Raw genomic sequence first — 20,197 nt, 5'->3', positions numbered from 1 at the left:
ACGGGAGAGAAATCATATCAGAGTCTATAAGATATGGCTTTCTTATAGCAATCCTACACCCAATAAAAGCTGCATTTAAAAAAAAAAACCACAATGAGATATCACCTCATATCTGTTAAGATAGCTATTATCAAAAAGACAAGGGGTAAAAACTGCTAGTGAGGTTGTGGGGAAAAGAGAGCCCTTGTACACTGTTGATGAGAATATAAATTGGTTCAGCCACAGTGGAAACAGTATGGGAGGGTTCCTCAAAAAATTAAAAATTCAACTGTCATATGATCTGGTAATCCCACTCCTGGGTATACATCCAAAAGAATTGAAATCAGTATCTCAAAGAGATATCTGCATTCCCATATTAATTGCAGCATTACTCACAACAGCCAAGATACAAAAACTAAGTGTCCATCAAGAGATGAATGGATAAAGATGTAGTGTGTTTTTAGATATATAATTGAATATGAGTCAGCCATGAGAAAGAAGGAAATCCTGACAGTGTGACCATGTGGATGGTCCCTGAGGGCGTGATGCCAAGTGATGTAAGTCAGACAAGAAAGACAAATACTGTATTATTTCACTTATGTAAGGAATCTATTTTTAAAAAGCTGAACTCATAAAATCTGTAGAATGGTGGTTACCAGGGGTTGGAGTTTCGGGGAAATACAGGGGATCATGAGGGTACAAACTTGGAACCAGTAAATAAGTTCTGAAGATCTAACACACAGCATCCTCCAAGTAACAAGACACTACATCTTGTTCTCACCACAAAAGAAGAAATGATCATGTGACACGATAGAGGTGTTAGCATATGCTATGACAGAAATACAAATATATTAAATCAACACATTATACACGTTAAACCTACACGATGCTATATGTCGATTATATCTCAATTTCTAAAAAATTCAAAATGGAAAAAAATAATAGGCGATCTAAGGGACTATACTTCAAGACCATGTAAATTTCCTGTTCCCAACAACCTTAGCTCATTAGTTCAAAAATCTACTGATATTATTCTGCTGCAAGTGCCAAGACAGTGATTTTCTAACTTTATTTTTCTTTATGCATTTATTTACTGACATATCATAATATTTTCTCAATCAATAGCTAGGATAACTACTGTAATGTGAGAGTACAAGTGCTCAGTAAGGTTAGAAGCCACCTTACCTAGGCAGACACTAGACATTAGGCTAGAAATTGTGTAAATGTTCCACTTCCCCCATACAACTCGCTGCACCACTGCAATTATTTTTCCTCTCAGAAGCTCTGCTGACAGCACTGCTGTCTGAATTTTTTGCAAAGATCTCATTATTAGATTTAATAGGGATAAACATAATTTCCTTTAAAAAACTAGAACCTCATTATTCCTGACAATTAGTATTAGGATTCTAGATATCTGTACGAAATACCTGAAAAGGAGGGCTTTCTCCAGACAGCGAAAACACTGAACAAATGATTGTACAAACCCCAACTCCATACATGCTGAGAACAACGAAATTTTAATATTTGCTGCTTAATTTGTCTTTATTTTCTTTAATTTCTGATATGTTTAATGCAAAGACTACATGAGGTCATGTTGTTAAACTTTTGTACAAGGCCTGTTACTGTATAATTTGTGATTCCCTGGGCTTTTCTTGAAAATCAGCCACAAGTTGCTACAGGTGCAGAATTCAGCAGCTTGACCACTGCATTTAAGAAGAGACCAATTTCATTGTGAACGTAGTATGTAGAGCCTTCAACAGGCTAAGATACAAGGGCCTGACCTACTCATATTTGATGTCAAATCAAGAATTTGGCCCAGCAGTTCAGTCTTGACCCTGTGATGTTCACAAAATCAGTTCAGACAGGGGTTTCATTCTTTAGAAATGTCTCCACAAAGGTATATGACAAAGTTTCTGCTGTTGTTAAGATTTCAAGATTTACTACACTATCAAATCTGCCTGCATAAACAATGAGCCTCTCTTTTCCAATCTGGGATCACCTTCCCCAAGGGAGATAGATGGCAGGTATTTAAAATACAGCAGAAGAAGGGGCCTTCAAGATGGCAGAGGAGTAAGACGTGGAGATCACCTTCCTCCCCACAAACACATCAGAAATACATCTACATGTGGAACAACTCCTACACAACACCTACTGAACGCTGGCAGAAGACCTCAGACCTCCCAAAAGGCAAGAAAATCCCCACGTACCTGAGTAAAGAAAAAGCAAAAAGAAAAAACAGAGACAAAAGAATAAGGATGGGACCTGCATCTCTGGGAGGGAGCTGTGAAGGAGGAAAACTTCCCACACACTAGGAAGGCCCTTCACTTGTGGAGATGGGGGGTGGGCGGGGGGGGAAGCTTCGGAGCCATGGAGGAGAGTGCAGCAACAGGGGTATGGAGAGCAAAGCAGAGAGATTCCCGCACAGAGGATTGGTGCCGACCAGCACTCAACAGCCTGAGAGGCTTGTCTGCTCACCCGCCAGGGCAGACAGGGGCTGGGAGCTGAGGCTCGGGCTTCAGAGGTCAGATCCCAGGGAGAGGACTGGGATTGGCTGCATGAACACAGCCTGGAGGGGGCTAGGGCGCCACAGTTACCCAGGAGGGAGTCCAGGGAAAAGACAGAGAAACACACAATAGATGAAGGAGCAAGGCAAAAACCCACGAGACTAAATACATGAAGAGGAAATAGGCAGTCTACCCGAAAAAGAATTCAGTGTAATTATAGTAAAGATGACCCAAAATCGTGGAAATAGAATGGAGAAACTACAAGAAACGTTTAACTAGGACCTAGAAGAACTAAAGAGCAAACAAACAATGATGAGCAACACAATAAATGAAATTAAAAATTCTCTAGAAGGGATCAATAGCAGAATAACTGAGGCAGAAGAACGGATGAATGACCTGGAAGATAAAACAGTGGAAATAACTACTGCAGAGGAGAATGAAGAAAAAAGAATGAAAAGAATTGAGGACAGTCTCAGAGACCTCTGGGATGACATTAAATGCACCAACAGTTGAATTATAAGGGGTCCAAGAAGAAGACAAAAAGAAAGGAACTGAGAAAATATTTGAAGAGATTACAGTTGAAAACTTGCCTAACATGGGAAAGGAAAGAGTCAAGTCCAGGAAGTGCGGAGAGTCCCATACAGGATAAATCCAAGAAGAAACATGCCAAGACACATATTAATCAAACTATCAAAAATTAAATACAAAGAAAAAATATTAAAAGCAGCAAGGGGAAAGCAACAAATAACATACAAGGGAGTCCCCATAAGGTTAACAGCTGATCTTCCAGCAGAAACTCTGCAAGCCAGAAGGGAGTGGCAAGACATATTTAAAGTGATGAAAGAGAAAAACCTACAACCAAGATTACTCTACCCAGCAAGGATGTCACTGAGATTCAATGGAGAGATTAACACCTTTAAAGGCAAGCAAAAGTTAAGAGAATTCAGCACCACCAAACGAGCGCTCCAACAAATACTAAAGGAAGTTCTCTAGGAAGGAGATGCAAAAGAAGGAAAAGACCTACAAAAACAAACCCAAAACAATTCAGAAAATGGTAATAGGAACACACATATCAATAACTACCTTAAATGTAAATGAATTAAATGCTCCAACCAAAAGACAAACACTGGCTGAATGGATACAAAAATAAGACCTCTATATATGCTGTCCATAAGAGACCCACTTCAGATCTACGGACACATACAGACTGAAAGTGAGGGGATGGAAAAAGATATTCAATGCAAATGGAAATCAAAAGAAAGCTGGAGTAGCCATTCTCTTTTCAGACAAAATAGACTTTAAAATAAAGACTATTACAAGAGACAAAAAAGGAAACTACATAATGATCAAGGGGTCAATCCAAGACGAAGAAGATATAACAATTGTAAATATTTATACACCCAACACAGGAGCACCTCAATACATAAGGCAAATGCTAACAGCCATAAAAGGAGAAATTAACAGTAACAAAATCACAGTAGGGGAATTTAACACCCCACTTACACCAATGGACAGATCATCCAAAATGGAAACAAATAAGGAAACACAAGCTTTAAATGATACATTAAACAAGATGGACTTAATTAATATTTATAGGACGTTCCATCCAAAAACAACAGAATACACTTTCTTCTCAAGAGGGAATTTCAGAGCAATACAATCCTACCTCAAGAAACAAGAAACATCTCAAATAAACAACCTAAACTTACACCTAAAGCAATTAGAGAAAGAAGAATAAAAACCCCCAAAGTTAGAAGGAAAGAAATCATAAAAATCAGATCAGATATAAATGAAAAAAAATGAAGGCAACAAGTGCAAAGATCAATAAAATTAAAAGCTGGTTCTTTGAGAAGATAAAAATTGATAAACCATTAGCCAGACTCATCAAGAAAAAAAGGGAGAAGGCTAAAATCAGTAGATTTAGAAAAGAAAAAGAAGTAACACCTGCACTGCAGAAATACAAAGGATCATGAGAGAATACTTCAAGCAACTATATACCAATAAAATGGACAACCTGTTAGAAATGGACAAATTCTTAGAATAGTGCAACCTTCCAAGACTAAACCAGGAAGAAATGGAAAATATAAACAGACCAATCACAAGCACTGGAATTGAGATTCCGATTAAAAATTTTCCTAGCAACAAAAGCCCAGGACCAGATGGCTTCACAGATGAATTCTATCAAACATTTAGTGAAGAGCTAACACCTATCCTTCTCAAAATATTCCCAAATAGAGCAGAGGGAGGAACACTCCCAAACTCATTCTACAAGGCCACCACCACCCTGATTCCAAAACCAGACAAAAATATCACGAAAAAAGAAAACTACTGGCCAATATCACCAATGAACATAGATGCAAAAATCCTCAACAAAGTACTAGCAAACAGAATCCAACAACACATTAAAAGGATCATACACCATGATCAAGTGGGATTTATCCCAGGGATGCAAGGATTCTTCTATATATGCAAACCAATCAGTGCCATACACCGTATTAACAAATTGAAGAATAAAAACCATATGATCATCTCAATAGACGCAGAAAAACTTTTGACAAAATTCAACACCCATTTATGATAAAAACTCTCCAGAAAGTGGGCTTAGAGGGAACCTACCTCAACATAATAAAGGCCATATACGACAAACCCACAGCAAACATCATTCTCAATGGTGAAAAACTGAAAGCATTTCCTCTAAGATCAGGAACAAGACAAGGATGTCCACTCTCACCACTATTATTCAACATAGTTTTGGAAGTCCTAGCCATGGCAATCAGAGAAGAAAAAGAAATAAAAGGAATACAAATTGGAAAAGAAGAAGTAAAACTAGTAAAACTGTCACTGTTTGCAGATAACATGATACTATACATAGAGAATCCTAAACATGCCACCAGAAAACTACTAGAGCTCATCAATGAAATTAGTAAAGTTGCAGGATATAAAATTAATGCACAGAAATCTCTTGCATTCCTATACACTAATGATGAAAAATCTGAAAGAGAAATTAAGGAAACACTCTCATTTACCATTGAAACAAAAAGAATAAAATACCTAGGAGTAAATCTACCTAGGGAGACAAAAGACCTGTATGCAGAAAACTATAAGACACTGATGAAAGAAATTAAAGATACCATCAGATGGAGAGATATACCATGTTAGTGGATTGGAAGAATCAATATTGTGAAAATGACTATATTACCCAATGCAATCCCTATCAAATTACCAATGGCATTTTTCACAGAACTAGAACAAAAAATCTTAAAATTTGTATGGAGACACAAAAGACCCCAAAGAGCCAAAGCAATCTTGAGGGAAGAAAACAGAGCTGGAGGAATCAGACTCCCTGATTTCAGACTACTACAAAGCTACAGTAATCAAAACAATATGGTACTGGCACAAAAATAGAAATATAGATCAATGGAACAGGATAGAAAGCCCACAGATAAACCCACACCCATATGGTCACCTTATTTTTGATAAAGGAGGCAAGAATATACAATGGAGAAAAGACAGCCTCTTTAATAAGTGGCGCTGGGAAAAACTGGACAGCTACATGTAAAAGAATGCAATTAGAACACTCCCTAACACCATACACAAAAATAGACTCAAAATGGATTAAAGACCTAAATGTAAGGCCAGACACTATCAAACTCTTAGAGAAAAACACAGGCGGAACACTCTATGACATAAATCACAGCAAGACCCACCTCCTAGAGAAATAGAAATAAAAACAAAAATAAACAAATGGGACCTAATGAAACTTCAAAGCTTTTGCACAGCAAAGGAAACCATAAACAAGACCAAAAGACAACCCTCAGAATGGGAGGAAATATTTGCCCATGAAGCAACTGACAAAGGATTAATCTCCAAAATTTACAAGCAGCTCATGCAGCTCAATATCAATAAAACAAACAACCCAGTCCTAAAATGGGCAGAAGACCTAAATAGACATTTCTCCAAAGAAGATATACAGATTGCCAACAAACACATGAAAGAATGCTCAACATCATTAATCATTAGAGAAATGCAAATCAAAACTACAATGAGATATCATCTCACACGGGTCAGAATGGCTATCATCAAAAAATCTACAAACAATAAATGCTGGAGAGGGTGTGGAGAAAAGGGAACACTCTTGCACTGTTGGTGGGAATGTAAATTGATACAGCCACTATGGAGAACAGTATGGAGGTTCCTTAAAAAACTAAAAATAAAACTACCATACGACCCAGCCATCCCCCTACTGGGCATATACCCTGAGAAAACCATAATTCAAAAAGAGTCATGTACCACAATGTTCATTGCAGCTCTATTTACAATAGCCAGGACATGGAAGCAGCCTAAGTGTCCATCGACAGATGAACATATAAAGAGGATGTGGCACATATATACAGTGGAATATTACTCAGCCATACAAAGAAATGAAATTGAGTTATTTGTAGTGAGGTGGATGGACCTAGAGTCTGTCATACAGAGTGAAGTAAGTCAGAAAGAGACAAACAAATACCGTATGCTTACACATATATATGGAATCTAAGGACAAAAAAAAGGTTATAAAGAACCTAAGGGCAAGTCGGGAATAAAGACACACACCTACTAGAGAACAGACTTGAGGATATGGGGAGGGGGAAGGGTGAGCTGTGACAAAGCGAGAGAGTGGCATGGACATATATACACTACCAAATGTAAGGTAGATAGCTAGTGGGAAGCAGCCTCATAGCACAGGGAGATCAGCTCGGTGCTTTGTGACCACCTGGAGGGGTGGGATAGGGAGGGTGGGAGGGAGGGAGATGCAAGAGGGAAGAGACATGGGAACATATGTATATGTATAACTGATTCACTTTGTTATAAAGCAGAAACTAACACACCATTGTAAAGCAATTATACTCCAATAAAGAGGTTAAAAAAAGAATCATGTACCACAATGGTCAGTGCAGCTCTATTTACAATAGCCAGGACATGGAAGCCACCTAAGTGTCCATCAACAGATGAATAGATAAAGAATTATGTGGCACATATATACAATGGAATATTACTCAGCCATAAAAAGAAACTGAGTTATCTGTAGTGAGGTGGATGGACCTAGGGATTATCATACAGAGTGAAGTAAGTCAGAAAGAGTAAAACAAATACTGTATGCTAACATATATATGGAATCTTAAGAGAAAAAAAAAGGTTCTGAAGAACCTAGGGGCAGAACAGGAAAAAGACTCAGGTAGAGAATGGACTTGAGGACACAGGGAGGGGGAAGGGTAAACTGGGACGAAGTGAGAGAGTGGCACGGACATATATACACTACCAAATATAAAATAGATAGCTAGTGGGAAGCAGCCGCATAGCACAGGGAGATCAGCTCGGTGGGAGGGGTGGGATAGGGAGGGTGGGAGGGAGATGCAAGAGGGAGGAGATATGGGGATATATTTATATATATATAGCTGATTCACTTTGTTATGAAGCAGAAACTAACACACCATTGTAAAGCAATTATACTCCAATAAAGTTGTAAATAAATAAATAAAATACAGCAGAAATCCAAGATTATAGTCAATAGGCCATAACAACCTTCTGGATTACTCTGATTATTTTTATTGTAGTTCTAATCAAATTTGAAGAATAATAATGGAGTAAATGTTTACTTGTAGGAAACATTAATTTATAGGAATTATGAAAAGAAAGCCAATAAAAGCCAATAATCCTTGCAGGAAATTTAGGAATGACTGGAATCTGGGAATGGATCCTGAAGAAAAGCCAACTCCTAAAACAGGCAATGATTTGCGCCTTTTTCAGAAAATCAAAACAAACACTATCCTAATAGTAGGCTCTATATTTTAAAATAGATTTCCCAGTATGTTTCAAACAGAATTCTACATAAAAATCCAACTGTTGGGCTTCCCTGGTGGCGCAGTGGTTGAGAGTCCGCCTGCCGATGCAGGGGACACGGGTTCGTGCCCCGGTCCGGGAAGATTCCACATGCCGCAGAGCAACTGGGCCCGTGAGCCATGGCCACTGAACCTGTGCGTCCAGAGCCTGTGCTCCGCAACGGGAGAGGCCACAACAGTGAGAGGCCCGTGTACCACAAAAAAAAAAAAAAAAATCCAACTGTTAACTACTAAGTCCACAAAATATGTAGATGTTTGCTTGCTAAAAGCAAAAAGCATTTGTTCTCGAAGTCTATTGCTTGAGTGACTGTAAATAAGTGTCATTCATTCAAGACTCTCTACCTAGCATTCAGCTTGGATTAGCAGGGTTCTTACATGGGGCTGTGTATCAGAATTATCTGGGGGACTTCCCTGGTGGTGCAGTGGTTAAGAATCCGCCTGCCAACGCAAGGGACACAGGTTCGAGCCCTGGTCCAGGAAGATCCCACATGCCATGGAGCCACAAAGCCCATGCACAACAACTAGTGAGCCTGCACTCTAGAGCCCGTGAGCCACAACTACTGAGTCTGCGCGCCACAACTACTGAAGCCCGCGTGCCTAGAGCCTGTGCTCTGCGACTAGAGAAGCCACCACAATGAGAAGCCAGCTCACCACAAGGAAGAGCATCCCCCACTTGCCGCAACTAGAGAAAGTGCACGCGCAGCAATGAAGACCCAGTGCAGCCAAAAATAAATTTTTTAAAATTACTAAAAAAAAAAAAAAAAAAATTATCGAGGAAGATATTTTAAAGCACATGTGCTGGAACATACCCTCAGACACTCAGATTTACTGGAGATTTACTAGAGCCATATATGTTCATATTTTAAAAGCTCCCGCAAGATTCTGGCATGTACTGCCATTTGGAACTAGTCAGTGGAGAGTAAACATACATGGGTTCAAACAACTATTGCCTAACTAGTTATACAATGTTGAGAAAGGTACTTAAAATCCTGAACATCCCTTCACTTGTATGTAATTGGGCCACACAGGCATGAAATGTAATCAAATATCATATTTCACTGTTTTACTATTTTTGTAGTTGTTTTAATTCTAAAAATCTGTACACATATTTAATGTTTTGTTTTACTCCAAAACACTACTACTAAAGTCACAGTGAGTCTTAACAGTGAGTAACATCCTAGGGGGAGGAAGTAAAGTTTAGACCCAAAGGCAATGCCCCAAAGTTGATGTTCTATCAATGTTCTATCAGCTGAACTACTGTCTCTGCTACACGTCAGTACCAGGTAAGAAGGGCCTTAGAACCTTAAGAAAATTTTAGCTTTAAAAGTTAGGCCATTTGATCCCTGAAAATATGAATCTCTGTAGGAGTGACAGCTAAATTAGGGTAATCACATCAATTTATTTTGCACCATCCCAGAATGTAAATATGACCTTTCAAATAAAAGTACCCAGAATTTGTCCTAACCAAAATTCCAAGTCTCAAATTTAAGTTCTTATACATGTTCTGCCTCTCTTCATACCATCTTCAAAAGACATGTATGTTCTTGCTTCCTTTTCTTAATTGTCTCTTCTAAGATACCTTTTGGGTAAGTAACTAACCTTCATGTGTTTGGGACCATCACACATCAATACTCTTCATCTCATTTCACTGAGGAGGAAAACCTTTCTAACGGTAAAACTGAACACCTGCTGTAGGGGCTTCACTCCCACAATGTACCACTAGGGATTGTTGAATTATGACCTGTCTCAATATATTAGGCATCTCTAACAAAAACTTTACCTCTTTTCTATCTCCTTTGCATGAGTTATATTAATAAAGGATGTTAATTTTTTCTTTTTGGCCATGCCGGGTGGCACATGGGATCTTAGTTTCCGACCAGGGATCGAACCCACGCCCCCTGCAGTGGAAGCGTGGAGTCTTAACTACTGGATGGCCAGGGAAGTCCCAAGGATGTTAAGTTTTCACGAAGGACAGAATATCACAAAGTACAGGGTAGGTAGATGATTCCACAGCAGAAATGTCGTTTCTTCTAGAATTTAATCTCCCTCTTATATATCCATGAGAGCTTCTATAATAATATAATAAATTAAAAAAATAAACCAGGGGGAAGGGCAAGATGCCAGCATAGCAAGACCCTGAGCTCACCTCCTCCCATTGACAGACTGAATCTGTACCTACATATAGAGCAACTCCTCCTGAAGACCTGAGGGCTGACTGGACAGCTACTGCACATGGAGGGACCACATAGCAACAGGTAGAAAAGACAGACATGGTATCCATGGGAAACCTACTCCAACCTGCAGTGGGAAGGGATATAACTGAGGGGCTTGAGCACCTGGGATATAGCAAAAAAACACAAAAAAACAAAAACCCAGCTGTTTAAAAGGCACCTAGACTATATGGGAAGAAAATCCCTTTACTAAGCCTAGAGCTTCTGCCAGAAGATCAGGGAACTGCTGCAGCCCTCTGGAGGGTCAAGGGCACTGAGGAACATCACTGAGTCCCACCAGGACTCCTCCAAGCCCACACATTCTACTGAGTGGTTGTGGAGATTAAATGATATATTTTTTTTTTTTTTTTTTTTTGCGGTACGCGGGCCTCTCGCTGTTGTGGCCTCTCCCGTTGCAGAGCACAGGCTCCAGACGCGCAGGCTCAGCAGCCATGGCTCACGGGCCCAGCTGCTCCGCGGCATGTGGGATCCTCCCGGAGCGGGGCACGAACCCGTGTACCCTGCATCGGCAGGCGGACTCTCAACCACTGCGCCACCAGGGAAGCCCTAAATGATATACTTTTGTATGAAAGTATTAAGCTATTCTTTTTACAAGAAATTTTGGTTTGATAATTTCCTCTCTTACTCTTCTTTCCTTCCTTTCTATCCTTTTTGTTCTCCTCATTATCAGCTCCTCAAAGAGGAGAGGATAGCAAAGCCCACTGCTCCTCAAATGAGAGTTGCTGAAAGTAGGGTTAAAGGAGAGGTCCATTGGACACATCCATGAGAACCCCTGAATACAGCCTCCTATCAGCTTCCACTAGATGTGAAATCTTAGGCAGGTGGATGTCTCAGAACCTTTAGGGATGCCCGCTTTGCACAAGATTGACCAGACTTTAATCTAGAATATAAAATTGAAAATTACTGTTATCCTGACAGATCTCCTCTTGAAATCAAGACAGTACAGCTCTGCCAGTTCTCCTTGGTTCTTGGGATCTTACCAAACTGTTTCTCTGTGTTCCCGTGGTGAAAAATGGAGTTACTGGGATAATGCTTAGGCCTGAGAGGCAACCCAAGTAGACCCTCATACACATTTGCTTCCACACTTGAACAGTGGCTGAGTTTCTTTGGTCAAAATATACGTCTAACTGACTTGTGTGGCCTGGAGACAAATGTCAAAGAATGCTTCTGATTAACCAGGACTAATACCAGCAGTCTTTACTATGGTAAATAGTAAATACTGTGCTGATATGTCTACATGAGTTAGTTAGAAATGTCAGTCTTGCGCTATGAAAGTATTATCGTTGCTTGTCTTTCTCTTGGATGACACCTGCAGAGATAGCACCACTCAAGAATGCTTATGCATCCAGCTCAGATAATGAGCCCATTAACTGTCCCACCCTAACCCCATCAAAAATCAACACTGAGCAAAGACATAGGTAATTAAATCTCAGCCAAGAACACCAGATAGCTCAAAAGAACAAAGCCAAGTAATGAGGTCATGAAGGGTGTAAGACTGCAACCTAGCCTACAATCCAACAAGTAAGCCCTTAGCACTTAAATGCCTAGTAAATGGGAACATCGGAGTTTTTAAATCAATCAAAATAAAATAGCTGGTAACTCTTGAGAGTTCTCAGCATCCATGCTAGATTTTGATAGTGAAATGATAAAACTTTTTACACTTCCTACTACCGTTCCACATCCCTACTAAACATCCTTCACTCGGTAAGCATTGCATTCATTATCTAAAACAGAGATTGGCAAACTATGGTCTGCAGGCCAGACACCCATTTTAAAATAAAGTCTTATTGTAACACAGTCATACCATTCATTTGTGTATTGTTTATGGTTGCTTTTGTGCTGTAACAGCAGAGTTGAGTAGTGGCAACAGAAATTGTATGACCTACCAGCCTAAAATGTTTACTATCTGGCCCTTTAGGAAAAAAATTCTCAATCTTTAAATTCTCAGCAAAAGTTTCTGGTTCTGGGTAAGATGAAGTAAACACACTTCTTACTGTCTCTTCCACTGAATTCAGTTTTAAAGCCTGGACAGAACGCACGAGCAAACTATTGGGAAACTCTGTAAAGTAATGACAGGTAGATTGGGGTATAGACTACAATTCAAAGTAGTACCAGACCAGTGGTGAGTTTGCCATTTTCTCCCCTCTGTTTGGAATCCCCACCATTTGTCCCATATGTGAATGCAGCTATGGACATCCATGGTAGACCAGGATAACTAAAGCCCCGTATTTCTGGCAAAAAGACTGAAAAAGAAGATTCCCCAGGAAGCTGGAAAGTACTGAAGAGACTGTAGTGGTAAAGAAGCTTATGAAAGTGACCTCACAAAGTTGTTTACCGATTCCTGGGATACCCCCTGACCTGTGTACATATGGATAAGATCTTAATCAGAAAAGATTTTGAGAACTGAACTAAATGACCACCACCCAGATCCCAGACTGGCCACTGGCTCATGCACACATATAATACATTCAAATAACGCTGCAAAAGTTTTGAAAACTGAGTTAACATCGGAACTACAGTGCACTGAAGGTCGTTTTAAACTTTCAACCTGAACCTAATCAGGCTGCTAAAACAAAAATATCAACATTCACCATAGGATTTAACAAGACCCAGAATCTCACAACCTGATATTCAAAATGTGTCAGATTTAATCCAAAATTATTGGGCATATGAAGAAACAGAAAATCCTCCAGCCCCATGTCACATGGGAAAGACAAGCCACAGACATCAACACTGAGATGAGATGGATGTTAGAACTACCTGACAAAGACTTTAAAGCAGCTGTTATAAAAATGCTCCAGCAAGCAATTGTAAACATTCTTGAAACAAGTGAAAAAATAGAACTACTGAGCCTGAACGTCTGGAGCCTGTGCTCTGCAACAACAGAGGCCGGGATAGTGAGAGGCCCGCGCACCGCGATGAAGAGTGGCCCCCCCGGGCTTCCCTGGTGGCGCAGTGGTTGAGAGTCCGCCTGCCGATGCAGGAGACACGGGTTCGTGCCCCGGTCCGGGAGGATCCCACGTGCCGCGGAGCGGCTGGGCCCGTGAGCCATGGCCGCTGAGCCTGCATGTCCAGAGCCTGTGCTGTGCAACGGCAGAGGCCACAACAGTGAGAGGCCGGCGTACTTGGAAAAAAAAAAAAAAAGAGTGGACCCCGCTTGCCGCAACTAGAGAAAGCCCTCACATAGAAACGAAGACCCAACACAGCCAAAAAAAAATTAATTAAAAAAATATATTCTCAAGAAAAGTTGCTACTGATGATATCATAAAGATATTCCAAAGTCTGTCAGCTAAGTTCAAAAAACGTCTCTGAAAAAGAACAAAAGATTTGGGTGCATTTGCACCCTCATTCAAATATGTGGTCGCCCTCCCAAGGTGAATAGTTAGAAGGAGCAAAGCTCTTTGAGTTATAAGTTCTAATGTGTTTTCTTTAAAATGCAATTTTATCTGTAGTCTTAATAAGTCTTACTGTTTACTCCAAGGTAAAATCATCGTATCTCTTACAAAGTATCAAACCCCAGATGCTCCGTTGATAATGGAAAAGAATGTGAGGGGGAAGAGAGAAGCCTGACGCCTGGACCTCATAACCATCCCTCTCACCCAGAGATTTACCTTCGGATTACTTACAACTGCTTCAAGGAGGACTGCCACTCCTGTTTAATATTCTGGCCTAGGTCACAACATAGGACCCTTTTCTTCTATCCTCAAGCAAAACTGAGTTAATACTGAAACATTTACACAAGATTTTAGTTAAAATTTGGGAATAATTAAAAGGAAATGAGCCCTAGGAGTAACGTAAAACTACATCAGGGCTACTCAAACAGCGGAGCTGCACCAGCGTCACTTGGGTGTCTGTTACAAATGCAAATTCATGGACTCCCCGCCCCAGACTTACTGAGTCAGAAAATCTGGGGCTAGAGCCCAGGAATCCTTGTTTCAAGAAACTCTGATGTGATTCTTTTGTGAGTACAAGTTCAAGAATCACTGAACTTGATAATCTCTCGAGATTCTGATTCAGTTGGTTTATGATAATCATTCGCAAACTTGGTCGCACAACAGAATCACCTGGGGAGCTTTACAATTCCTAACACCCAGACCTTACAACAAACCAATTAACTCAGAAACTCTGGGGCCTATGCCAGGCATCGGTAGCTTTTAAAACTCCCCAGAGAATTCCAGTGTGCAGCCAAGCTTGAGAACCATTGGTCTAGAATATGGCATGACCCAAACATCAGTATTTTTGTTTTGTTTTGCCACTTGGCTTGCGGGACCTTAGTTCCCCAACCAGGAATTGAACCTGGTTCAATTGAACCAGCAGTGAAAGTGCCAAGTCCTAACCACTGGACTGCCAGGGAATTCTCTGGACATCAGTTTTTTTTAAGAGCTCCCCAGATGATGCTAAGTGCAGCCTGAGTTGAGAACCAATGAACGATATGGTTTAAATACAAGATATACCATGTTCATTTCCAGAAAGGGGTCTTCTAAGTCATCTCACTGTCTGCCTTCACATGCCCTGGGCCATGTTCTCCCCTGCATGCCAGGAATACCCACAAGCATACCTCGATGCTGAAAAATCCAAGGGAATAAGAATGAAGACAGTGATAGATTCCCTCTTCTACCTTTTCATGTGTGCCTTCCAAGTTCTAATGATTTGCCTTCCACAGGTGGGTGATGTCAGGAGTATCACCCTCATTTTGAGAGACCCCACTTCTTACTCATAGGGAAGAGAACTTATCCCAAAGATATCAATAGAAATTATATCAGAATCTGCCTCAACGCAGTAACTTCAACATTTCAAAATCAGACACTTAGAATATTAGAAAAAACATTTCATGTTCTCTATATACATCAAACATAATGCAGATAAATATTTGAGCATCCAGGAGTAGAGAGATAATTAAAGATATGCATCTACTACACATGTGAAAACTACTCTGTAGTTTATACTTTAACTGATTATAGACCCTATGGGAATCAAATACTTTTTTTCTTAGCCTTTTTTTTTTTGTAACATCTTTATTGGAGTATATTGCTTTACAACGTTGTGTTAGTTTCTGCTGTATAACAAAGTGAATCAGCTATATGTATACATATATTTCCATATCCCCTCCCTCTTACGTCTCCCTCCCCCTCTCCATATCCCACCCCTCTATGTGGTCACAAAGCACCGAGCTGATCTCCCTGCGCTATGCAGCTGCTTCCCACTTGCTATCTGTTTTACATTTGGTAGTGTATATGTGTCAGTGCAACTCTCTCACTTCATCCCATCTTACAATTCCCCCTCCCCATGTCCTCAAGTCCATTCTCTACATCTACGTCTTTATTCCTGTCCTGCCCCTATATTCATCAGAACTTTTTTTTTAGATTCCATATATATGTGTTAGCATATGATACTTTTCTCTTTCTGACTTACTTCACTCTGTATGACAGACTCTAGGTCCATCCACCTCACTACAACTCAATTTAGTTTCTATTGAAATAAATACTTTAAATATCAGTTCCCAAGTTTTCTGAGAGCTTTAGTTTCTAAAGAACAAATCTATCTCTGATGACATTCTGAACTACCAACAGGGAGATACTACCATTTAATTGGCTTGTGTTTGAGATTTACACAGATCTTCATTTGAACCCAAATCTACCACTTACTAGCTATGTGATCTTGAACAAGTTAAGTCATCTATTTGAACTTTGATCTCATTTATAAAATGGGAATAATAATAATACCTGTTCTGAAGGACCTTTGTGAGAATTTATGTATGTGATACACTGACAAATTGCTTAGCATATGATTTGTGGTCAACAATGGGTAGCTATCATTGTTTCCAGAATACCTGTGTCATTTCATGCCTCCATGATTTTGCCACACCATTTCCTCTGCCTGGAAAGTCTTTCCCTTTCATCAACCTGGTTCATTCATTCATCTAGTATTTTTTGGATACTATGTGCTGGACCTTATTAGGCACTGAGGATAAATTAAGCAAACAGTCCATCCTTCATGTAAAGATAACCCAAATTGACAAGTGCTATGAACGAAAAAGTATAGAATAAAATTTAAGTGTATAAAGGGGACTTCTAGTCTGGGGGGTCATCACGAAAGAGTGTAGGGGTTAAAAGCATGGACTGTGAACTCTGCAATTCACTAGTTGTGCGACCTTGGGCAAGTTATTTCAGCCTTTGTGTTTCTGTTTCTGTAGTACTTAACACATAATGTTGTTGGGACAATTAAATGCTGTGCAATCAATGGAATACCTGCCACATAGCAAGTACTTAAGTCTTAATCTGGTGAAAAGCGTCTTAAGTGTTACCTTTTCTATGAGACTTTTCCTACTATTAGTGTATGGCACATAGTATAACCACAATAAATGTTTGTTGAAAGAATAAACTCCACAAGTACTGCAAATAAGTCAGATGCTTGCATCAAGTTATATAAACAGTACTTCAGTTTAGCAAGGAAACATTCGTTTTGACATCTAGCTCAAGGTCTTCATTTTAACCTTCATATAATAACTGCTGATATGTTCCATTGGCATCCTCTCTAAGGGTTTCAAAGGGAAGCTAAGTTTCAACAGAAAATTCTTTGTTTGAGGATAGCCTTTCTAAGCGAATCTACTTGCAAATTAATTTTGTGCCTGTCCGTATTATCTTTCAATGTATAAAATTATATTTATCAATGCTTACTTAATTTGATTTTCTATGATGGGTATTATTATAATTCCCGTTTTATAAAGGAATCAATTACAGCTCAGAGGCTAAGTAACACGTCCATATGCGTGGCTACTAAATGGCACAAACTCCCTCAAACATGTTTGTAAGTTTCATGATCTTTCACCTTCTTCCATTGCAGCTATAGAGCAAAAGACCCTTGTCATATTTAAACCCATCAACTTTTAGCAAATGATTACCAGCATCTCCTAAAAACTCCAAAGCCTACTCTGAAGTCTATCTTTATGGTACACAGATGTCAATGCTCCACTACAACCAAGCCCCCATCATTAGATTATGTCTAGCAAATCAGCCTTGATATAACTATAACAATAAATAATTCTTAACATGTAAATTTAGTATGTGCAAGGCACCATGCCAAACACTTTACAGGCATTATCTCCTTTAATTTTCTCAACACCTCTATGAGGTAGCCAGTACCATTACCCTATTTCACAGATGAGTAATTTGGAGCTTACAAAGGTAAATCTAAGTGACAGAATTCAATTTCCACCTTACATTTATATAGTTTCAAACCTCTAATTTTTAGCCATTTTTTTCCAGTCTTCTCAGCCTATCTGTGTTCTTGGTTATGGATATAATAGCATCTTAGCTTTTCTCATTCCCAGTCTTCTCTGTTGCTTGGAATTGTAGTTCCCTGCTTCAAGGTTATTATTCTGTTTGTCATAAATTGCCTGTGAAATTTTTCCTCTAAGAGGGTCCCAGACTGGCTTTGAGAATCTCTGTATTAAATCTGTCAGTTCCCATTCCTAAAAAGTGTGTCTATCAGGGATCTGGCCACAGGTGACTGAGATATAATTCCTAAGCTATGCCTCATACTCAGACCTCCACAAACCAAAAATACATCCTCACCATGACTGTCAAGCAGATAAACTCAAAATACCCAGAAATCAACTTGAATCAAGTCATGATGCCCCCCGGGCATCACCTACAAGCTTGATGGAAATTGTACAGCTATTTTATCACCAGCATCACAGCTGTTGGGGAAATGTGCTATTAGGTATTGAGTGTTTCAGATGGAGAGCCAGATACAGGCATTACTGTGCGAGTTACCATACTGACAAAGTCTCAGAAGAATTTGCAGGCAGGAAATTACGTGTAACCTAACCTCAACAGAACACAGGTTCCTAAGAAATGGAGACTTTAAGGAAGGAGAGAGGAGGAACATAGCAGATATGTCTTGGCTAATCCAACATCCCCACCCTTTTTCACCTACTGAGACAGGATTGCTTAAAGACAGAACTATTGCTGGGGCCAGTCAGCAAGCAGACAAAGGAGCCATGCTGTGGCAAAGCTACATGTCATCAAAAACCTTCTCAGGAAGAACATAGCCAGGAATAAATAAGATCTGCGTTGTGCGTATCACTGAATTGTTACTGGGGTATTTAGTCTTAACGGTAGCACAAATTCTAGGAAATCAGGTAAATTTTTGCAGAGTAGGACATTAGAAACTACATGTGCTCTCAAATCCACAAAAGCCTCCATTTCTCTGGCAAGACACCAAATGACGCTTGAAGGATTACGCAGTAACAATGTCAAGAGTCTCCTTTGAAACAGCATGAGATAGGTACCATGCAGAAAACCAAAACTGGATCCCTATCTTACATCACTCATAAAAATTAACTGAAATGGATTAAAGACTTAAACACAATACTTGAAACTGTAAAACTCCCGCAAGAAAACATAGGGGAAAATCTCCCTGACATTGGCCTTGGCAATGATTTTTTGGATGTAACACTAAAAAACAGAAAAAGGCAAAGATGAGCAAGTGTGACTACATCGAACTAAAAAGCTTCTGCACAGCAAAAGAGACCATCAACAAAATGAAAAGGCAACCTACGGAAAGGGAGAAAATACTTGCAAACCATATATATGGATAAGGGGGTAATATTCAAAATACAGAACTCATACAACTCAAAATATGAAATTAAAGTGGGCAAAGGAACTGAATGAAAAACTACATACAAATAGCCACCAGACATATGAAAAGATGCTCAACATCACTAACCATCAGGGAAATGCAAATCAAAACTGCAATGAGATATCACCTCACACCTATTAGAAGGGTTATCATCATAAAGACAAGAGATAATGTAACTACTGGCAAGGACACGGGGAAAAGGGAACACTTGTACACTGTCGGCAAGAATGTAGGCTGGTTTAGCCACTATGGAAAACAGTATGGAGGTTCCTCAAACAATTAAACTAGAACTACCATATGATCTAGCAATCCCACTTTTGGGTATATACCCAAAGGAAATGAAAACAGGATATCAAAAAGATATCTGCACTTCCGTGTTTATTGCAACATTATTTGCAGTAGCCAACATATGAAAACAACCTAAGTGCCTGTCAATGGATGAATGGACAAAGGTGTGGTACATTATACACAATGGAATATTCTTTAATTCATGAGAAAAAAGGACATCCTGCCATTTGCAAAAACATGCAGGGCATTATGCTAAGTGAAAAAAGACAGAAAGACAAATAAATACTGCATGATATCATTTATACGTGGAAGCTAAGAAAACTGAACTTATAAAAACAGTATAATGGTAGTTACCAGAGGTTGGTGAGGGAGAATTGGGGAGAAGTTGGTCAAAGGGTACAAACATATACTTATAAGATGAATAATTCTGTATATCTAATACCCAGTATTGATTATAGCCAAGACTATTATATACTTTAAAGTTGCTAAGAGCCTAGATTAACTGTTCTCACCCCAAAAAAGAAATGGCAATTATGTGATGTGATGGAGGTGTTAGCCAACGGTGTGGTGATTATGTTGCAATATACAAATGTATCAAACAACACATTATACACCTTAAATTTACACCATGTTCTACGCCAAGTATATCTCAATAATATAAGAGAGGTACTCC

Source organism: Orcinus orca, chromosome 18, assembly GCF_937001465.1.
Source record: "Orcinus orca chromosome 18, mOrcOrc1.1, whole genome shotgun sequence".
Lineage (NCBI taxonomy): Eukaryota > Metazoa > Chordata > Mammalia > Artiodactyla > Delphinidae > Orcinus > Orcinus orca.
The sequence above is the reverse complement of the archived record's forward strand: the minus strand, read 5'-3'. Positions refer to the sequence as shown.